This window comes from Mobula hypostoma, chromosome 5 (genome assembly GCF_963921235.1).
Source record: "Mobula hypostoma chromosome 5, sMobHyp1.1, whole genome shotgun sequence".
In the NCBI taxonomy this organism is placed as follows: Eukaryota; Metazoa; Chordata; class Chondrichthyes; order Myliobatiformes; family Myliobatidae; genus Mobula; species Mobula hypostoma.
The window spans coordinates 163,232,098-163,255,494 of NC_086101.1; the positions used below are offsets into that span (position 1 = coordinate 163,232,098).

General features: G+C 41.6%; 1 long non-coding RNA gene across 1 annotated transcript in view; it reads right to left on the bottom strand.

The window, feature by feature from the left end:
- LOC134346331 (uncharacterized) overlaps positions 1-23,397 on the bottom strand; it is a 53,565-nt gene that overhangs the window by 24,725 nt on the left and 5,443 nt on the right. Inside the window, exon 2 of the long non-coding RNA XR_010017907.1 lies at positions 13,863-13,954. This is a non-coding gene — a long non-coding RNA (uncharacterized LOC134346331). The remainder of the gene's footprint in view (positions 1-13,862; positions 13,955-23,397) is intronic.

Here is a 23,397-nt window from a genome sequence, read left to right on the forward strand (position 1 = left end):
TCTTTTTGATCTTTAATTTAATTTCTTTTGTAGTCTGGTTAGGTTTCTTTCCTTGCTGCTCTCTTATATCTTGTCTTAACCTTTGCTACCATATTGTAATTATACTACAGTAAACAGTTATACAAGCATGATCAGAAGAATTCAAGCTATCAATATACTCTAAACTTCAATACTGTATTTTATGGGACAGATATGAAAGTTGATAATGCCATATGTTTGTTTAGTTGTAACACTAAAGAACAAAATACAGCCCCTGTCTCAATATTATGTAATAATATTACACTATAGGAGGAAAAGTGGTAAAGCTAATATAGACTACACTGTGCCAGAGATTTGGGTTCAATCCTGACAGTCACCCATGTTCTCCCCATGACAGCATGGATTTTCTCCAGATGCTCTGGTTTCCTCCCACATCCTAAAAACATGTGTGTTTGTAGGGTTATTGGCTACTGTAAATTTTCCCCAGTGTGTAGACAAGTGGTTGAATTTGGGAGGAATCAATGAGAACATCAGGAGAATTTAAAGAAAAATGCAATTGATGCAGGAATAATGTACATAGGTGGCTGAGGACCTGTTAAGCTCTCTGCCCCAATGATTCTAAATTCCTTCTTAAAGGTCTTAAAGCCCTCTGAGTTGCAATGTTGTCCGAGTCAAATAGTGATGTCCAACAGCAAAGATAGCATAAATAATTTAAAAGTGTGAACCACTTTGGTTCATTTCCAGATTGCCACATAACAGTTGAAATCAGATCAAATACAAAACTGAGTTTATCCAAATCCAGTTACAGTAAAGCATCTTAATGCGACTTGCAAAACCGTTTGAAGAGCAGGTCCTTTCAGACCTAGAATCACTTATCTAATTTCTTTTAAAGGTTTATGATCAATAGTTTAAGATTTTCAGTATATTCTACAGCAAGATGGTTAACAAGGTACCTTCTGCTGTTTGCAGGTTTAGAAATGCAAATATTGAAATTCTGTAGCTATTTGGCATTAGGCAGGATCCAAATAAGTCGAATTTTGGTCCAGTGCCGAGATTACTGAGCCAACCTTTTATCTAGAGTTTCCAAGGTCACAGCTGTAAGGACCTAAGGCAATAAATGTAAGGATTCTAAATAAGATCAATATGTTATGGAGAGAGGAGTGGATTGTGGTACGAAGGACAGTGATGTAGATGGAAGGGTGGAGGTATGGGATGTGAAGGTGATGGATGAAGGCATACATGGGGAATGTGTAGTGGTGTGGAGGTAAGTGTAATATTGTGGAAGGAATCAATATGGAGAGAGAGCTGGAGGTTGGGAGAGGTGTGATGGGGAGGGTAGCATGTGGAAGAAGGTATACAGAGGTGTGGAACAACCTCGAGGGATAGTGAGAAATGTGAGTGTGGAGGGGGGACCAATGAGATAGCATGCTTAGGTTTCAAAATGCCTGAGACAGTGGCTTAGGTGGCAGGTGAAGTTGTATGTGGGTACAGAAGATATTAGCACAAGCCTGAGATTCTTTAATACAGGTTTGACATAAAACTTCATGTGTGTCAGTAAGACCAAAGAATTGATTGAAGAAGAAGTTGAGGGAACATGCACTGGTCCTCATTGTGGGATCAGCAGTGAAAAGGGTGAGCAGTTTTAAGTTCCTGGGTGTCTACATCTCTGAGAATCTATCCAGGGTCCAACATATTGACGCAATTACAAAAAGGCATGGCAGCAGCTATATTTCATTGGGAGTTTGAGAAGACTCGGCATGTCACCAAAGACACTCACAAATTTCTACAGATGTATTGTGCAGAGCATTCTAACTGGTTGCACCACCGTCGGGTATGGAGCGGGCCCTGCACAGGATTGGAAAAAGCTGCAGAAAGTTTTACACTCAGCCAGCTCCATCATGGGCACCAGCCTCCCCAGCACTGAGGACCCATGAACCAATGAACACTACCTCACTAATTTTCCCTTCTCTATTTGCACTACGTATTTAATTTAACTTTAAATCTATAACTACTTAAATAATATATTTTTTTTATTATTACATATTGCTATGGACTGTTGCTGCAAGACAACAAATTCCTCACCGTATATGCCAGTGATATTTCACCTGATTCTGAAATCAGTATGCAGAAGCCCCTGGGACCTCCATCACTCCTGTTGTTACATTGTGGGATATACTCAGAAATGGCACTGAAGGAGGCTGGGACTTTGCTAATACAATGCGAGTGGCAACAGCTAGTTGTTACTTAGCGTGTTTCATGGACAAGTACTTAAGCTTTGCATCGAGACCCTGTGCAGGATCAATGATTTGATTGCAGTTGTGAAGTCCACTCTATTTCAATCTTCCTTACCTTATTAGTCATTGAATGGCTTGTTGGATCAATATAGAGATCAGTTTAGAGACGGTTGCTGTCTCTTTCCTTTTGGTCAAACAAATTTATCCCAGGTTTCTTCCTCAAAAAGGTTCTTAATGATAATTTCAGAATCGCTTTCACTGGCACTACATACTTTATTTTAAACTAGCTTTTTGTTACCAATTATTCAACAGAATTCTACATTATATTCCTTCAAAAGAAATGATAAAAACTTCTGCAACACACAAAATGCTGGAGGAACTGAACAGATTTGACAGCATCTACGGAGGGGATTAAACAGTTGTTGTTTTGGGACAAGACCCTTCATCAGGTCACTTTTAAGCCTCTTTTCAACTTTCTGTAATTTCTAATGGTGGAAATAGAGATCTCTTTTTATTTAGGGTAAATTTGACAGCAGCACCACAGTGATTTTGACTTTACTAGCAACATGGGGACAGCACAGCTTCACATCCAGATGAGCTCAATGCCTCTATGTTTGCTTTGATCACCAGAATAGGGAGGAACCATCGTGTACCCCTATGTCTCCTGATGATCCTTTGGTCTCAGTATCTGAAGATCACATGCGGGCTGCCTTCACGAGAGGAAATCCAAGGAAAGCATTCGGTCTGGACAGAGTACCGGGCCGAGTACTGAAGACCTGTGCTGACCAACTGGCTGGTGTGTTCACGGAAACCTTCAACCTCTCACTTTAGCAGTGGGTGGTACCCACCTGCTCCGAGCAAACTGCAATCATACCAGTGCCCAAGTAAGAGTGTGGTAACCTGCCTCAACGACTCTCACCCATTGGCGCTTACATCCACAGTGATGACGTGTTTTCAGAGGCTAGTGTTGAAACATATCAGCTCCTGTCTGATTGGCGACTTGGATCCAATCCAGTTTGCCTACCGGAGCAACAGTTCCACAGCAGATGCCATCTCATTTGCTCCTCACACAACTCAAGATGGTTTTTATCAATTACAGTTCAGCATTTAATACCAGCATCCCCTCAAACCTAATCAGTCAACTCCCAGTCCTGGGCCTCAATAACCCCATGTCCAATGAGATCCTGGGTTTCCTCACCTGCAGACCCCAGCCAGTTCAGATTGGCAAAAACATCTCCTCCACGGTTTCCATCAGCACAGGTGCACACAGGGCTGTGTGCTCAGTCCCCTGCTCAACTCCATTTACACCTATGGCTCTGCGACTAAGTACAGCTTGAACACAATATTCAGGTTTGCTGATGACACCACTGTGGTGGGCCATATCAAAGGTGGTGAGGAATCAGCATTCAGGAGTGAGATGGAAAATTTGGCTGAGCAGAAACTCCTACAAAAGGTAGTGGATTCGGCCCAGTACATCACAGTTAAAGCCCTCCCAACCATTGAGCACATCTACATGAAATACTTTTGTAGAAAAGCAGCATCTAATATCAAGGATCCTCTCCACGCAGGCCATGCTCTTTTCTTGTTGCTGCCATCAGGTAGAAGGTGGAGGTGCCCCAGGACTCGCACCACCAGGTTCAAGAATAGTTACTACCCCTCAACCATCAGTCTCGAACGAACAAAAATAACTACACTTATCTATTGAGATATTACCACAACCAATGATCGCCCTTTAAGGACTCTTTTTCTTGTCACTTCCTGCTCTCGTTATTTATTTGGGTTTGCATCTGCAAAGTTTGTTGTTTTCTATGCTCTTGCTCTTTCATAGATCCTCTTTCCTGCTCTATAGACGTGCTAAGTATGCCCGCATGAAAAAGAACCTCAGGGTTGTATGTGTGATATGTATGTACTCTGACAACGAATTGTACTTTGAACTTTGATGGACAATAATTGCATGCACTACGGAAAATTCAAAGATAAATATCTGAAATGTCACTTTCAATAAAGATTGACAGAATATTTGAAATCACCAATATAGCATGACATTCAACATTACCATGAAATTCCTTACCAATGGAAAATCTTTGGTGGAATCCTGTGTAGTTGGTTCCATGAAGAATCATTTACAGTGTCTTCTCTACCTATCCATACTGTCACGTAAGTGGTCAAACCTCCATTTGGCTTTTACAAAACCAATAATCTCAAGTAGCTGTTTTGGGTCAAAGGGAGAGTGGGAGATACGTGCAATTTTTCTTCACAATATGATTTTCTTCTTAGGTATGATGACAGCAGCAGATTCATGTGTCCAGGATAGGGGACTTAAAAATCTGAGAAAAATTCAGTGCCCGTGCACATCCTACTAAAGGTTTCAGTGATGAAGGGCACCAACGCACATGATCCTCTTGACTTCACAATGCACTCATGTTCTGAGTTTACCTCCAAATAATATACAAACACTACATTGTAGGTCATAGTTTGCAGAAGCTTTACAAAATGTATTTTTCCGTACCTCTCCTCACGCAATCACTATTTTTTCTATTGTAAGTAGAGCAAGCAAGAGTTTCAGCCATAACTGATAGAAGTTCTAGATGACATTGGCTTAGCTCCAATATCAACTTTACCAAACATCAGACATGTTAACCAGTGTCAGAAGAGCAGTTACCATGCCAAAGGCAGGAGGTCATTTGGTGTCAGGATTTAGTAAGTTCACATCAGCAGTCAAGATCCTAGAAAAGTCAACAGTGATGGAACAAAGACAGCTTGGTTTGTATGGCATCATTTTTGATACCTAAAATATATCCATTCAAGGTCCCACAAGTGGCTATGGTGGACAATGGCAGATCACTTGTTTCAATGTAGTTGCTTGAGAGGGAAAAAAAGGGTAAAATCCCTCTTTTTAAGTATTATCATGTGACCTTTTATCTGACATAATCAAGGACCACTCCCACACCATTCATTCTCTCTTCTCCCCACTTTCTTCGGGCAGAGAATCCAAAACCATAAGAAATTGTACCATCAGGTTCAAGGACAGCATTTATCCCACTGTTATAAGACTCAAGTTAAGTCACGTTTATTATCAATTGCACAGTGAAAAATGAACTTTCAGCAGCATCACAGGGTCGTAGTTGCAGACAACACAGAAATATAAATTATACAAATATTATACATAATGTTATACTATATTCTAAAAATGAGACCATGCAAAAGCAAGGTCTTGGTGCAAAGAGAAACAAAGTCAGAATTTGAAGACAAGTCCATGATGTTGCAAGAGGAGGTCTGTAGTATTCCATTTCCGAGGTAGGGTTAGGGTTGTGCAGGTAGGCTCAAGAGCCTGGTGGTTGTATGGAAATACCAGCTTCTGAGCCTGGTACGACTTCAGGCTTCTTTTCCTCCCAATCTCAATCTTGAACATACCTCTTATACAATAAAGATGAACTCTTGATCTCTCAACTGACTTTGTCATGGACCTTGCACTTCACTTGCACTGTCTTTCTCTATAGCGTTAACACTATATTTTGCATTGTGTTTTGTTCCCTTTTGTACAACCTCAATGTATGGAATGATCTGTTTGGATGGCTTACACAAACATATCTTTTGGTACATATAACAATAATAAATCAATTACTAATTATTTGCGTAAGCTGTTCAACAATAGAGAACAACAGAGGGGTTATTGTTTTTAGGTCACTTTGTAAAAGTCTTTCAGAATACTTTCTGATGTATTTCAAGAGTTACCTTCAACATGTGTGAGTGGTAAAAGGAGATACACATTTACACTGTGTGCAAAATATCTTTCAAATTCTGAACACCTGGTTGTTTGTTAGGAGAATGTTTTCGCAAGTTGTATCCATCATCATCCTGTTATATGGCCACCTTAATGAACATCAACATGTAGATTTCAATCAGCTACTCAATGACCTTCCACGTGACCATTCCCAGCATAATCTACAAATCTTAACCAAGAGAGTATTATACAATAAACAAGGGCTAAACACTTCCCAAGTTTTGACTCAGTTCTTTGATCCATCTATTCTGCAGTGAGTGATTATTATATACTAGAGTAATAGAACACTACAGCACAGAAACAGGCCTTTCCACCCATCTAGTCTGTTCTTAACCATTAATCTGCCTAATACCATCAACCTGCACCCAGACCATACTCCTCTCATCTATGTACCTGTCCTAATTTCTCTTAAATTTTGAAATTGACCCTGCATCCACCACTTGCGCTGGCAGCTCATTCCACAGGCCCACTACCCTCTGAGTAAAGAAGATCCCCCTCATGTTCCCCTTAAACATTTCACCTTTCACCCTTAACAAATGACCTCTAGTTTTAGTCTCACCCAACATCAGTGGAAAAAGCCTGCTTGCATTTACCCTATCTATACCCTTCATAATTTTGTATACTTCTATCAAATCACAACTCAATCTTTTATGTTCTAGGGAATAAAGTCATAATCTATTAACCTTTCCCTATAACTCAGATCCTCAAGTCCCAGCAATGTCATTGTAAATTTTTTCTGCACTATGTCAATCTTATTTATATTTTTCCTATAGGCAAGTAACCAAAACTAGACACAATAATCCAAATTGGGACTCACCAACATCTTATACAATTTCAACATAACATTCCAACTCCTGTACTCAATACACTCACTGTGAAAGACCTTCTCTGGTTGGTCCTCCCAAAGAGCAACACCTCACTCTTGCCTGCATTAAATTCCATCTGCCACTTTCAGCCCATTTTCCCAGCTGATCCAAATCCTGCTGCAAGCTTTGATAGTTTTCCTTGCTGTCTACATGCCCAATCTTGGTGTCATCCACAAATTTGCTGATCCAGTTTAGCACATTATCATCCAGATCATTGATATAGATGACGAACAACAATGGACCCAGCACTGATCCCTGTGGCATACCACTAGTCAAGGGCCTCCAGTCAGAGAGACATCCATCTGCAACCATTCCTTGGCTTCTTCTGTGAAGCCAGTGTCTATTATCTCACCTTGAATGTCAAGCAACTGAACCTTTCTGACCAACCTTTCATGGGGGACCTTGCTAAAGTCCATATAGACAACATCCACTGCCTTGCTTTCATAACTCCCATAATTGTTTAGACATGACTTACCACACACAAAGCCATGCTGACTATCCTTAATCAGTCCTTGTCTATCCAAACACTTATGTATCCTGTTCCTTAGAATAGCTTCCAATAACTTTCCCACTACTGATGTCAGGCTCAAAGGTAATGTTCCCTGCAATTATTTTTTACAGCTGTGCAGACTAACCATTGCTTTGAGCAGGAAATTTTTTACACAGCCTGAAATCTGCATGACACTTTAAATGTGTTTATTTTGTAATATGCATATTGTGAATATTTAGAATGAAAATTGAAAAATCTCAGTTTTTATTTTATTTATTAATTGAAGGATATAACAAAATACAGTACAACAAAGAAAACCTTTCACATTTCATAAACTTTTTCTCATCTGTCTTTATTCCAGTTGCATGGAAACAAAGGCTATGTGCATGGAGGCATTTCAGTTACTGTGTGGCATGCACCTCCACAGTAAGTGCTCACCGGCCTATAATTTCATGGCTTTTTCTTAGAGATTTTCTGAAAACAATGGAACAATATTAGCTATCTTCCAGTCCTCCAGCACCTCCCCTGTGGCTAAGGATGTTTTAAGTATCCTTGCAATTTCTGCACTAGACTTCTGCAGGTTCTGATGGAATACCTTGTCAGGCCGTGAGGATTTATCCACCCAAATTTGCCTTAAGACATCAAACACCTCCTCCTCTGTAATCTGTATAGAGTCCATGACCCCACAACTGCATCGCCTCACATCTATAGACTCTATGTCCTTCTCCTGAGTAAATACAGACTCAAAACATCCATTTAAGACCTATCAATGTATCTACCTATCACTCTTCTCCATCAATGTCGGCTTCTCTTTTTCCAGTGTACTATAACACATTTAATCCATTGCATAACTCCCTTCAAGTTAAGTAAGAAAAATTATTTTCTTTTGTGTTGAAAATATCTCTAGTGTTATATGTACTCTTCCCCCAATTTGTGCTAAATTAACCTATACAGACTAATTGAGCGCAAAAGAAACAAAGAGATGGCATTTAGCCCAGATTCCTGAGAGAGACTGGGGAGGTTTTTACGAAACATGAGTTCAAAAGACGGTTGAAAGGTAGCAAAAGATTGAAAACTGGATAACCTCATGACCATACTCAGAAGCAGCAAGGAAACAAAAGTCAGGCAACTAAAGGCCATTTTAACTCATTTCCATTTCTTGAAAGTAATGGATCACATTATGAGTAAATCTGCGGTTTAGGGTTTTGAAAATACTCCACACAATAAGCTTAAAGCTGCTAATTTAGTAGATAATTCAACGGCACTGAACAATGAACATTCATTAGAGTCATAGACCCATAGAGTAATACAGTACAGAAAGACAGCATCTGGCCGAACTGACCCTTGCTGAGCCCAGTATCCGTCCTGATAGTTCCAGTTGCCTGCTTTGAGCCCTCCCCTCCAAGTACCTATCTAAATGCTTCTTATAAGTTGCAATTGTACCTGTCTTGACCACTTCCACTGGCAGCTCATTCCAGTCTCAAGCGTCTGTGTAAAGAAGTTACCTCTCAGGTCTTTTTTAAATCTCGCCCCTCTTGTCTTCTAACAGTGCCCTGTAGTTCTGGACTCCCCAACCCTCTAGTCCAGGCAGCATCCTCATAAATCTTTTCTGCGCCCTCTCCAGCTTGACATTATATATCCTATTAATATATGGGGTGCATGGGGTGTCAGGGAGGGGTAGCACCTCTGGTGGGGGAACACGTTGCGACCTTTTCAAGGCAGTTAGTCCACTTGTGGTCCCCACCTGGCGCTCACCTGTGGCTCCCCATAGCTGTTTGCATGTGACAGCGGCCACACCCCAGTATATAGATAATGCAGCTGATCAGGAAGTCTAATGATATGCAGCCTTAATTTTACTGTAACTACAAGTTGTAATGAGTTCTTCAGGCCTGTGTGGGGCACCAGAGAGTGTTGGGCTCTGAGGTTTTTCGAGCACCCGAATTGGTTAATTGTTGTTTAATGACAGTCATTAATTGTTTAGAGTTCCTTGTGTTTTTCTCGAATGACTCACTCTTTGTAACACGGTCTCTTGGTGCCTTCGGTGTCCCATGATTCAGGCCGCATAACAATTGAGCGCTTCAATTAAGCTTATTGTTAAAATGTATTTGATTCAACAAATCAGCATTAAAGACAATACTCTAAATTTTGTTAATTTACTGTTCGAAACATCCTTCCAGAATCCTTCCCTAGGTTTTGAGTTTCAGGTTTTCAATGTCTCAAGTTTCTGGGTCACAGTGTTTTTTCATTGTCTAAGCACCCAGCCTAAATGTCCTGCCTAAGCGTTCAAAGTTCTTAAGGTTCTCTGGGTTCTCGAAGTTGTCAAGCTTCTCAGGGTCATCAAGGTTCTCAAGTTTCTCGAGGTCATCAAGGATCTCAAGGTTGTCAAGCTTCTCAGGTTTCTCCAGGTCGTCAAGGTTGTCAAGGTCATCAAGGCTCAAGGTCATCAAGGATCTCAAGGTCATTAAGGATCTCAAGGTCATCAAGGTTCTCAAGGTCGTCAAGGCTCTCAAGGCCATCAAGGCTCTCAAGGTCATCAAGGTTCTCAAGGTTTCCAAGGGCTTTTCAATATATTCCCCATCTCGAGGACTCCCTAGCCTCCCTCTTGGGGCCCTTCATGAGGATTCCCATTGAGGTTCCCTGACCCGATCTCACTCAAGGTTCCCACGGCTCAGCAATTCCATACTACTATTTTAAGCCAATGCCTGATTAGTGCTAACCACTGAGTCCTAGTTTTGAGAATGATATTTCTCGCGGTGTCGCTCGGATGAGCCACCGATGTTCTTAAAGTCTGTCTTTCCTCTGTACTTGGGTTCCAATATTGCCAGCACATTTTCTGACTCAAACTTTATAGCAACTTCTCACTGATACGACTGTGTAAAGTCTCTGTATTTAGGGAAAGATATACGCTAAATACCGCCTTGGGATCTCCCTCCTCTCACGTTCAATGCATGCCCTCTGGTATGTGGCATTTCTACCCTGGGAAAACGATACGCCCTGTCTATGCCTCTCATAATCTTATAAACCTCAGCCTCCACTGCTCCAGAGATAAAAACCCAAGTTTGGCCAGCCTCTCATGATAGCACATGCACTCTTATCCCGGTAAATGTCTTCTGCACTTTCTCCAAAGCCTCAACATTCTTTCTACAGTGGGGTGACCAGAACTGTATGCACTACTCCAGATGTGGCCTAACTAGAATTCTATAGTTGTAACATAACCTTTTGACTTCTGAACTCAATGCCTTGACTAATAAAAGCAAGCATTCCATAAACCTTCTTAACCGCCCTATCGACCTGTGTAACTACTTTCAAGGAGCTATGAACTTGGACCTCAAGATCTCTCTCCTCAGCAACACTGTTAAGGGTCTTGCTGTTAACAGTGTACTTTCTCCTTGCATTTGCCCTACCAAGGCGCAAAACCTCATATTTATCTGGGTTAAGTTCCAACTGCAATTTCTCTGCCCATATTTGCAACCTACCTATATCGCGCTGTATTCTTTTCCAGTCTTCTACACTTTCCACAACTCCTCCATTCTTGGTATCATCCACAAGCTTATTAACCCATTCATCTATGCTTTCATCCAGGTCATTTATATACATCACAAACAGCAGAGTCCCAGCACAGATCCCTGCAGAACACCACTAATCACAAACCTCCAGTCTGAATAAGTCCATTCAACCACTACCCTGCCTTCTACGCACAAGCCAATTCGCCAGGAACTCCATGCATCTTAATGTTCTGGATTAGCCTCCCATGAAGGACTTTGTCAAACTCTTTACTAAAATCCAAGTAGGCGACATCCACTGCTCTATCTCCATCAGCCTCTCTCATCACCTCGTCAAAAACTTCAATCAAGTTGGTAACAGAGAAACATAGAAAATAGGTGCAGGAGTAGGCCATTTGGCCCTTCGAGCCTGCACCGCCATTCAGTATGATCATGGCTGTCATCCAACTCAGAACCCTGTACCAGCCTTCCCTCCATACCCCCTGATCCCTTTAGCCACAAGGGCCATATAAAACTCCCTCTTAAATATAGCCCATGAACTGGCCTCAACTGTTTCCTGTGGCAGAGAATTCCACAGATTCACCACTCTCTGTGTGAAGACGTTTTTCCTAATCTCGGTCCTAAAAGGCTTCCCCTTTATCCTCAAACTGTGACCCCTCGTTCTGGACTTCTCCAACATCGGGAACAATCTTCCTGCATCTAGCCTGTCCAATCCCTTTAGGATTTTATACGTTTCAATAAGATCCCCCCTCAATCTTCTAAATTCCAACAAGTATAAGCCTAGTTGATCCAGTCTTTCATCATATGAAAGTCCTGCCATCCCAGGAATCAATCTGGTGAACCTTCTTTGTACTCCCTCTATGGCAAGGATGTCTTTCCTCAGATTAGGGGACCAAAACTGCACACAGTATTCCAGGTGTGGTCTCACCAAGGCCTTGTACAACTGCAGTAGTACCTCCCTGCTCGTGTACTCGAATCCTCTTGCTATGAATGCCAGCATACCATTCGCCTTTTTCACCGCCTGCTGTACCTGCATGCCCACTTTCAATGACTGGTGTATAATGACACCCAGGTCTCGTTGCACCTCCCCTTTTCCTAATCGGCCACCATTCAGATAATAATCTGTTTTCCTATTTTTGCCACCAAAGTGGACAACTTCACATTTATCCACATTAAATTGCATCTGCCATGAATTTGCCCACTCACCCAACCTATCCAAGTCACCCTGCATCCTCTTAGCAACCTCTCACAGCTAACACTGCCACCCAGCTTCGTGTCATCCGCAAACTTGGAGATGCTGCATTTAATTCCCTCATCCAAGTCATTAATATATATTGTAAACAACTGGGGTCCCAGCACTGAGCCTTGCGGTACCCCACCAGTCACCGCCTGCCATTCTGAAAAGGTCCCGTTTATTCCCACTCTTTGCTTCCTGTCTGCTAACCAATTCTCCACCCACACCAATACCTTACCCCCAATACCGTGTGCTTTAAGTTTGCACACTAATCTCCTGTGTGGGACCTTGTCAAAAGCCTTTTGAAAATCCAAATATACCACATCCACTGGTTCTCCCCTATCCACTCTACTACTTACATCCTCAAAAAATTCTATGAGATTCGTCAGACATGATTTTCCTTTCACAAATCCATGCTGACTTTGTCCGATCATTTCACCGCTTTCCAAATGTGCTGTTATCACATCCTTGATAACTGACTCCAGCAGTTTCCCCACCACCGACGTTAGGCTAACCGGTCTATAATTCCCCGGTTTCTCTCTCCCTCCTTTTTTAAAAAGTGGAGTTACATTAGCCACCCTCCAATCCTCAGGAACTAGTCCAGAATCTAACGAGTTTTGAAAAATTATCACTAATGCATCCACTATTTCTTGGGCTACTTCCTTAAGCACTCTAGAATGCAGACCATCTGGCCCTGGGGATTTATCTGCCTTTAATCCCTTCAATTTACCTAACACCACTTCCCTACTAACATGTATTTCCCTCAGTTCCTCCATCTCACTACACCCTCTGTCTCCTACTATTTCTGGAAGATTATTTATGTCCTCCTTAATGAAGACAGAACCAAAGTAGTTATTCAATTGGTCTGCCATGTCCTTGCTCCCCATAATCAATTCACCTGTTTCTATCTGTAGAGGACCTACATTTGTCTTAACCAATCTTTTTCTTTTCGGATATCTATAAAAGCTTTTACAGTCAGTTTTTATGTTCCCTGCCAGTTTTCTCTCATAATCTTTTTTCCCCTTCCTAATTAAGCCCTTTGTCCTCCTCTGCTGGACTCTGAATTTCTCCCAGTCCTCAGGTGAGCCACTTTTTCTGGCTATATTTGTATGCTTCTTCTTTGGAATTGATACTATCCCTAACTTCCCTTGTCAGCCACGGGTGCACTACCTTCCTTGATTTATTCTTTTGCCAAACTGGGATGAACAATTGTTGTAGTTCATCCACGCTATCTTTAAATACTTGTCATTGCATATCCACCGTCAACCCTTTAAGTGTCATTTGCCAGTCTATCTTAGCTAATTCACGTCTCATACCTTCAAAGTTACCCTTCTTTAAGTTCAGAACCTTTGTTTCTGAATTAACTATGTCACCCTCCACCTTAATGAAGAATTCCACCATATTATGGTCACTCTTACCCAAGGGGCCTCTCACGACAAGATTGCTAATTAATCCTTCCTCATTGCTCAATATCCAGTCTGGAATAGCCTGCTCTCTAGTTGGTTCCCGACATGTTGGTTCAAAAAACCATCCCGCATACATTCCTAGAAATCCTCTTCCTCAGCACCTTTACCAATTTGGTTCACCCAATCTATATGTAGATTGAAGTCACCCATTATAACTGCTATTCCTTTATTGCTCACATTTCACACAACGTGCCCCACACAAAGCCATGCTGCTCTCCCTTGTTAGGCCATGAGTTTCCAAATGCTTATATATCCTATCCCTAAGAATTTCTCCGGCAATTTCCTTACAACTGATGTGAGACTCACCAGTTTATAGTTACCAGAATTTTCCCTTGTTCCCTTCTTAAATAGAAGTCCAATATTAGCCACTCAGCATCCCTCTGGGACCTCGCTTGTGCCTGGAAAGGACACAAAGATACTGGTTAAGGCCATGGCAATTTTGTCTCTTGCCTCCCTCAATAACCTAGGGTAGATCCCTGAGGACTTATCCACCTTTATATTCATTAGGAGACCCAACACTTTCTCCTCCTTGACCTCTACATGTCCGAATATATTTATACCTTCAGCACAGATCTCTAGGTTCTCCATATCATTTTCCTTGGTAAATACTGAAGCAAAGTACTCATTAAGTATGTCACTCACGTTCTCTGCATCCAAGAAAATATTCCCCCCTTTATCCTTGAGTAGTCCCACCCTCTCCCTAGTTATCCGCCTACTCTTGATGTGTATATAGAATATCTTATGATCTACCTTAATCCTACTTGTCAACAACTTTTCACAGCCACTCCTGGCTTTCGTAATTCCCTACTTGAGTTCCTTTCTAGTTTCTTTATACTTCTCAAGTGCTTCATTTGATCCTAACTTCCACCTTTTCCTTTTTCTTCTTGACTAATATCATCACCTCTGTGAACATCCAAGTTCTTTCCATCCCTGTCCTTCATTCTAATAGGAACATACCTCTTCTTGTAGTCTGTGCAACTGATCATTAAACACCCTCCACATGTCTGATATAAACTTCCCAGAAAAATGTATTCCCAGTTAACTCTCCTTAGTTCCTGCCTAATGCCCTCGTAATTTGCTCTACTCCAATTTAAAATTCTCCCACGTGGACCACACTATCCTTATTATAGCTATCCTAAAAGTTAAGAAGTTATGAGTCATTCTTCCCTAACTGCTCACCCACTGAAAGGTCAGTCACCTAGCCAGGCCCATTACCCAACACCAGATCCAGTACAGCCCCACCTCTCACTGGACTGACATATTGATTTAAGAAACCTTCCTGGATACACTTCACAAATTCTGCCCCATCTAAACCCCTAGCACTAAATAGGACCCAGCTTATATGAGGGAAATTGAAATCCCGCATGACAATAACCCTATTATTTTTACACATTTCCTTAATCTGCTTACATGTCTGTTCCTTAATGTCCCGGTGGCTACTGGGGGCTGCAAAATCTGTGGAGATTGAATCCCTGAATATATTCAAAGTCAAGATCAATATGTTTCAGTCAGTAATGTAATCCAAGTTAAAAGGGAGAGGGTGGGAAAGCAAACTTGAGGAAAAGCCAAGCAACTCTAATAGTCACATCGATCCTGTTCCTAATTTTATGGTCTTATTCTTAATGACTGAAAGTGAACAAAAACTGTTTGTTCAAAATGTGATTCTACATTCAATGCCTCCAAAAACAGCCTAGCCCGACACTCTGTTATATCAAACCATTTAATTAAGTTCAGGAATGATAATACAATGAACAACTTGATATAATTCTTGGTATCAAACTCAGTAACAAAATTATACAATAACCCCTGCAAATTCAGACAAATTCTGTACTAAAGCAGACAAAGACAGATGGAGAACAATGTCCCAAGTTCTGACATTCTGATTTGGGCATGTATCTCTGTTCCAAAGGTAAAATGCAAAGATTCCTCTTTCCCAGGATGGTTGGAATACTTTCTTTACACTGATCAGAGGAATACAAGGCAATGGCTCACTAATAATTGGGAGCAATTAAGAATGGCAATAATTTCGGCTCTTGCCTGCCTTCTCGTTTCAAAAACCAGTTCAGGGATGTTTCTACATTGTTTCTCTGAAATGATACTTTTGTCGCAAGTGGATATGTTTGGAGTGTTAGATAAGAAAATTGAGCATAGATCTTTTGTTAAAGATAACTTTCATGTGATTTAAAAGGGGAAAAATGGAAAATGTAGGAAATCTGAAATAAACATAGAAAACATACAGCAAAATACCGGCCCTTCAGCGCACAAAGCTGTGCCGAACATGTCCCTACCTTAAAACGACCTAGGCTTACCCATAGCCCTCTATTTTGTTAAGCTCCATGTATCCATCCAGGAGTCTTTTAAAAGACCCTATCGTTTCTGCCTCCACCACCGCCGGCAGCCCATTCCACGCAATCATCACTCTCTGCGTAAAAAATTTACCCAAAATCTCCTCTGTACCTACTTCCAAACACCTTAAAACTATGCTCTCTTGTACTAGCCATTTCAGCTCTGGGGAAAAGCCTCTGACTATCCACACGATCAATGCCTCTCATTATCTTGTACACCTCTATCAGGTCACCTCTCATCCTCCGTCATTCCAAGGAGAAAAGGCCGAATACACTCAACCTATTCTCATAAGGCATGTGCCCCAATCCAGGCAACATCCTTGTAAATCTCCTCTGCACCCTTTCTATTGTTTCCACATCCTTCCTGTAGTGAGGCAACCAGAACTGAGCACAGTACTCCAAGTGGGGTCTGACCAGGGTCCTATGTAGCTGCAACATTGCCTCTTGGCTCCTAAATTCAATTCCACGATTAATGAAGGCCAACGCACCGTATGCCTTCTTAACAACAGAGTCAACCTGCATAGCAGCTTTGAGTGTCCTATGGACTCGAACCCCAAGATCCCTCTGATCCTCCACACTGCCAAGAGTCTTTCCATAAATGCTATATTCTGCCATCATATTTGACCTACCAAAATGAATCACCTCAGACTTATCTGGGTTGAACTCCATCTGCCACTTCTCAGCCCAGTTTTGCATCCTGTCAATGTCCCGTTGTAACCTCTGTCAGCCCTCCACACTATCCACAACACCCCCAATGTTTGTGTCATCAGCAAATTTACTAACCCATCCCTCCACTTCCTCATCCAGGTCATTTATAAAAATCACAAAGATTAGGGGTCCCAGAACAGATCCCTGAGGCACACCACTGGTCACCAACTTTCATGCAGAAGATGACCCATCGACAACCACTCTTTGCCTTCTGTGGTCAAGCCAGTTCTGGATCCAGAAAGCATTGTTCCCTTGGATCTCATGCCTCCTTACTTTCTCAATAAGCCTTGCATGGGGTACCTTATCAAATGCCTTGCTGAAATTCATATACACTACATTTACGGCTCTACCTTCAGCAATGTGCTTAGTCATATCCTCAAAAAATTCAATCAGTCTCATAAGGCACGACCTGCCTTTGACAAAGCTATGCTGACTATTCCTAATCATATCATGCCTCTCCAAATGTTCATAAATCCTGCCTCTCAGGATCTTCTCCATCAACTTACCAACCACTGAAGTAAGACTCACTGGTCTATAATTTCCTGGGCTATCTCTACTCCCTTTCTTGAATAAGGGAACAACATCCGCAACCCTCCAAACCTCCGGAACCTCTCCAGTCCTCATTGATGATGTAAAGATCATTGCCAGAGGCTCAGCAATCTCCTCCCTCGCTTCCCACAGTAGCCTGGGGTACATCCCGTCTGGTCCTGGTGACTTATCCAACTTGATGCTTTCCAAAAGCTCCAGCACATCCTCTTCCTTAATATCTACATTCTCAAGCTTTCAGTCCACTGCAAGTCATCCCTACAATAGCCAAGATCCTTTTCCGTAGTGAATACTGAAGCAAAGTATTCATTAAGTACCTCCACTATTTCCTCTGATTCCATACACACTTTTCCACTGTCACGCTTGATTGGTCCTATTCTCTCACATTTTATCTTCTTGCTCTTCACATACTTGTAGAATGCCTTGGGGTTTTCTTTAATCCTGTCTGCCAATGTCTTCTCATGGCCCCTTCTGGCTCTCCTAATTTCATCCTTAAGCTCCTTCCTGCTAGCCTTATAACCTTCTGGATTCCTATCATTACTTAGTTTTTTTAATCTTTCGTAAGCTCTTCTTTTCTTCTTGGCTAGATTTGCAACAGCCTTTGTACACCACGGAACTTGTACCCTACCATCCTTTCCCAATATCATTGGAACGTACCTACGCAGAACCCCACACAAATATCTCCTGAACATTTGCCACATTTTTTCCGTACGTTTCCCTGAGAACATCTGTTTCCAATTTATGCTTCCAAGCTCCTGCCTGATAGCCTCATATTTCCCCTTACTCCAATTAAACATTTCCCTAACTTCTCTGTTCCTATCCCTCTCCAATGCTATGGTAAAGGAGATAGAATTGTGATCACTATCTCCAAAATGCTCTCCCACTGAGAGATGTGACACCTGACCAGGTTCATTTCCCAATACCAAATCAAGTACAGCCTCTCCTCTTGTAGGCTTATCTACATATTGTGTCAAGAAACATTCCTGAACACACCTAACAAACTCTACCCCATCTAAACCCCTCACTCTAGGGAAATGCCAATCAATATTTGAGAAATTAAAATCTCCCACCACAACTGCTCTGTTATTATTACTTCTTCCCAGAATCTGTCTCCCTATCTGCTCCTCGATATCCCTGTTACTATTGGGTGGTCTATAAAAATCACCCAGTAGAGTTATTGACCCCTTCATATTCCTAACTTCCACCCACAGAGACTCTGTACACAACCCCTCCATGATTTCCTCCTTTTCTGCAGCCGTGACATTATCGCTGATCAGCACTGCCATGCCCCCACCTCTTTTGCCTCCCTCTCCGTCCTTTCTGAAACATCTAAAGCCTGGCACTTGAAGTAGCCATTCCTGCCCCTGCACCATCCAAGTCTTTGTAATGACCACAACATCATTGCTCCAAGTGCTGATCCACGCTCTAAGTTCATCCGCTTTGTTCAGGATACTCCTGGCATTAAAATAGACACATCCCAAACCATCGGACTGAGCGCGTCCCTTCTCTATCACCTGCCTATCCTCCCGTCTCCAAGCTTTCTCTTTTTGTGAGCCAACCTCCCTTTCCTCCGTCACTTCATTTCCGTTCCCACCCCCTGGCAATTCTAGTTTAAACTCTCCCCAGTAGCCTTAGCAAACCTTCCCACCAGGATATTGGTCCCCTTTAGATTCAAGTGCAACCTGTCCTTTTTGTACAGGTCGCTCCAAAAGAGGTCCCAATGATCCAGAAATCTGAATCCCTGCCCCCTGCTCCAATCCCTCAGCCACGCATTTATCCTTCACCTCATTCTATTCCTATACTCACTGTCAGATGGCACAGGAAGTAATCCCGAGATTACTGCCTTTGAGGTCCTGCTTCTCAACTTCTTTCCTAACTCCCTGTAGTCTGTTTTCAGGACCTCCTCCCTTTTCCTACCTATGTCATTGGTACCAATATGTACCACGACCTCTGGCTGTTCTCCTTCCCACTTCAAGATGTCATGGACGTGATCAGAAACATCCCGGACCCTGGCACCTGGGAGGCAAACTACCATCCATGTTTCTTCCCTGTGTCCACAGAAATGCCTATCTGATCCCCTAACTATAGAGTCTCCTATCACTGCTGCCATCCTCTTCCTTTCCCTACCATTCTGAGCCACAGAGCCAGATTCTGTGCCAGAGGTGCGACCACTGTTGCTTCCCCAGGTAGGCCGTTTCCCCCCAACAGTACTCAAGCAGGAGTACTTATTGTTAAGGGGGACAGCCACTGCGATACTCTCTAGTACCTGCTTCTTGGCCTTCCCTCTCCTGACTGTTACCCACTTCTCTGTCTCCTGTGGTCCCGGGGTGACTACCTGTCTATAGCTCCTCTCTATCACCTCTTCACACTCCCTGGCCAGACGAAGGTCATCGAGCTGCAGCTCCAGTTCCCTAACGCAGTCCCTAAGGAGTTGCAGCTCAATGCACCAGGTGCAGATGTGGCCATCCGGGAGGCTGGGAGTCTGCACAACCTCCCACATCTGACGCCAAGTACAGAAAAACAAAAAGTGCTTGAAATCCTTGACACATCAGCCAATATCTCTATGAGAGAAACAGACTTAACATTTAAAATTGAAGACCTTTCAGTCTCATACAATTTTGATTGGCCTTCCAGTATGAAGATCAACACAAGCTCTTTCCATTTCTTTTTGTGCTACAAAACTACCCAAAACATGTGATGGTAAGGATTTATTCAATCCCTTTCCTATCTTTTTTTTCTGTTTTTCCAGCCTGATCAGTTTGTTCACTCATCTTCTAAACCACATCGTAATGAATGATAACCTACTCAAAACCTCATAAAATGTTTTTTTCTAGGCACAGGTATTGACTAGCCTGTTAAATAATTCTGGATTTTCACTTCTGGTTTCTGTTTTTTGGAATTTTCACTTTTTCTTTCTATTTTGCGGTTACAATTTGGAATTAGCTCTCAAATTAAAAATATTTAGAACAACTAAAGAGAGTCAGGAATGATGTTTATTTCATTAAATAAAAACCCATGTAGACTGTGTTACTGCAACACTAGGCACGCCTTTGAACTGTATTGAACCTCGCAGTTCAGGAGATCTTATTGGAGGTTACTGGAGGTTAATCTGGACATTGAAGAGCTGATGCTTCCAATTCTCACTGAATACATGTGCAAATTGTGCACAACAAATGTTTGAATGTATTTGTATCAAACCTTCTTTCACCAATGTGAAATAGGAAATTCCATATTGGCTGGCATTTACGAGGGGTGATTGATAAGTTTGTGGCCTAAGGTGAAAGGAGTCAATTTTAGACAACTTAGCACATTAATTTTTCAACATAGTCCCCTCCTACATGTACACACTTAGTCCAGCGGTCATGGAGCATACGGATCCCTTCTAGAAGTGATCCGCAGCAGGGGTCATTGATAAGTTTGTGGCCTAAGGTAGAAGGAGATGAGTTATTAACTTCAAACTTTCTGCATTATCACTCAGAGTTGAACTGCACATGCATGTGACAAGAACGTCTTGAACCTCTAGGTGGTCCACAGCAGGGGTGATTGATAAGTTCGTGGCCTTAGGTAGAAGGCGATGAGTTACACAGCTCTAGCTACATGCACGTGCAGTTCAACTCTTCTGAGTGAAAACGCAAGTTTAAAGTTTCTTTTCATCTCCTTCTACTTTAGGCCACGAACTTATCAATCACCCCTGCTGTGGACCACTTCCTGGAGGTCCAAGATGCCGATTTATACAAGGAAGGGATCCGTATGCTTCACAACCGCTGGACTAAGTGTGTACATGTAGGAAAAATAAATGTGCTAGGTTTTCTAAAATTGACTGCTTCTACCTTAGGCCACAAATTTATCAATCACCCCTCGTATATCTAAGTACATTTAAATTAAGAACAAGTAAATGAAACCAAATGTTGATAGAAGAGCAAAACCAGAGACTAAAATCCTTGATTATATTTAACTAGTCAGCAAAAGTAAATTTCTCCTTCTTTATTTTTGCCCAGTCCATCCACAACAGCTAGAATTTCCTTGAACATATACAATATATTTGAACTATATTGACCTCACTAATGAACACATTTAGTTGGGTTACTCTAGGTTATCATTTGGCATTACTGAATACCTAATCTCAGATGGTTTCCAAAGCAGTTAGCAAATCTTTGTTTATCAATTTGGAAATTATTAGGTGAAGAAAAATATAATTCGCTCAGTCTGTCTTCTACAGCCCTCTGACATAATTTAAATTCACATCATACAAAATGTAGTATTGCAAAGACAATGATTAACAACAGAGTGATTGTTTTGATATCAAAATATTGCATGTGGAGGAAAATATAAAAAGGAAGTACAAAGCATCCCAAATTAGTCTTTTATTTCTAACAGACAATTGGAAATGTAATACTCTTCATAATTAGTTACTGTGTAAATTATTTAATGTTCATCGCATTAAAAAAATCATCTTGCTATTAGAAGAGAAGGAATATTATTCACAGTGCCAAGAACGATATATCATCTAGCGTCACTAAAAGCACTTTCCCACAAAGTGAAAAAGAAGCAGTACCACTCAAGGTAGAGCCCCCAGATGAAAGGAGCACAGGGGATAAGATAAAGCAAGACAAGGTGAGCTCTGGCTCTGCTTAGTGACTGGGAGATTTGAATGGTAGAAACCTTGCACAGAATGTGCAGCAGTGGAAATTACAAGGAAACTAAGAAAGGAAAGAGTATGAAAAATTATTGATAAAATAAATTTTAAAAAATTTATATGTATGCAAAATTCACAAGATACAAGAGGATATCTAAAGAAAGAGTTGGGACGATGAAGGAACTAAAAGGTAATCTGTCTGTATGTGATTATTCTTAAAAAATACATAATGTGTTTCTTCACAAGAGGGTGATGGCACTCCTGTTTTAGTTAAGCTGAATAAGTGAAATATTGGAGGGATTCATATTGTGAAAAAGTAAAAGATCTATCATCTTTAATGATGCCAAGCCCTAATGAAATACATATGTACTTTGTTTACATTGAACTTTGAACTTTAATGTTGTTCCAAACTTATTAAACTCGTAACTAAAAGTCGATTAAAGTAGTTATTTTTGCCTACATGTTTGTATCCCTCCATTCTTTGAATATTCATGTGCTTTTAAAACAGCCTCTTAAATGGCTCTATCATATTTCCCTTCACTTATCATCACTAGGATTGCTTCAAAAACTTGAATCTGAATCCCAACATCTCAGCTGGAAAACTTAAATTCAAGTAATTATTTTATCATTCTCTCATTAATGAAAATTTTCCTCAACTCAATTCTGAACAACTCTACAGTAATCCCTGCTTCTAGACAGCCAAGCCAGAAGAACCATCCTCCCTACCTCTAACCTTTCAAATCTTATACAAAGTTGTAATTTTGGGATCTCAGCGTTTGTTGCCTCCCGGGTGCCAGGGTCCGGGATGTCTCTGACCGGGTGCACGACATCCTGGTACGAGAGGGAAAGCAACCAGAAGTCGTGATACATGTTGGGACAAATGACATAGGCAGGAAGAGGGATGAGGTCCTGAAGTGTGAGTTTCGGGAACTAGGCAGAAGGCTGAAGAACAGGACCTCAAGGGTGACGTTCTCAGGATTGCTGCCAGTGCTACGTGACAGAGATGGTAAGAAATGGAGGAGATGGCAGTTGAATGCGGGGCTGAGGAGTTGGTGCAGAGGGCAGGGTTTTAGATTTTTAGATCATTGGGATCTCTTCTGGGGAAGGTAGGACCTGTACAGATTGGATGGGTTGCACCTGAACTCGAGAGGGAGCAATATCTTTGCAGGTAGGTTTGCTAGCATGGTTCGGGAGGGTTTAAACTAATTTGCGAGGGGGATGGGACCCAGAGCAATATAGCAGTGAAAGAAGTGCATGGAGTAAAGTCAGATCTAACATACAGAGAGGCTTTGAGGAAAGAGAAGCAGAATAAACGGTGTAAAGACAGTAAGGTAGAAGGGCTGAAATGTGTGTACCTCAATGCAAGAAGCATCAGAAACAAAGGTGATGAACTGAGAGCTTGGATACATACATGGAATTATGATGTAGTGGCCATTACAGAGACTTGGCTGGCACCAGGGCAGGAATGGATTCTCAATATTCCTGGATTTCAGTGCTTTAAAAGGGATAGAGAGGGAGGAAAAAGGGGAGGAGGGGTGGCATTACTGGTCAGGGATACTATTACAGCTACAGAAAGGGTGGGTAATGTAGCAGGATCCTCTTTTGA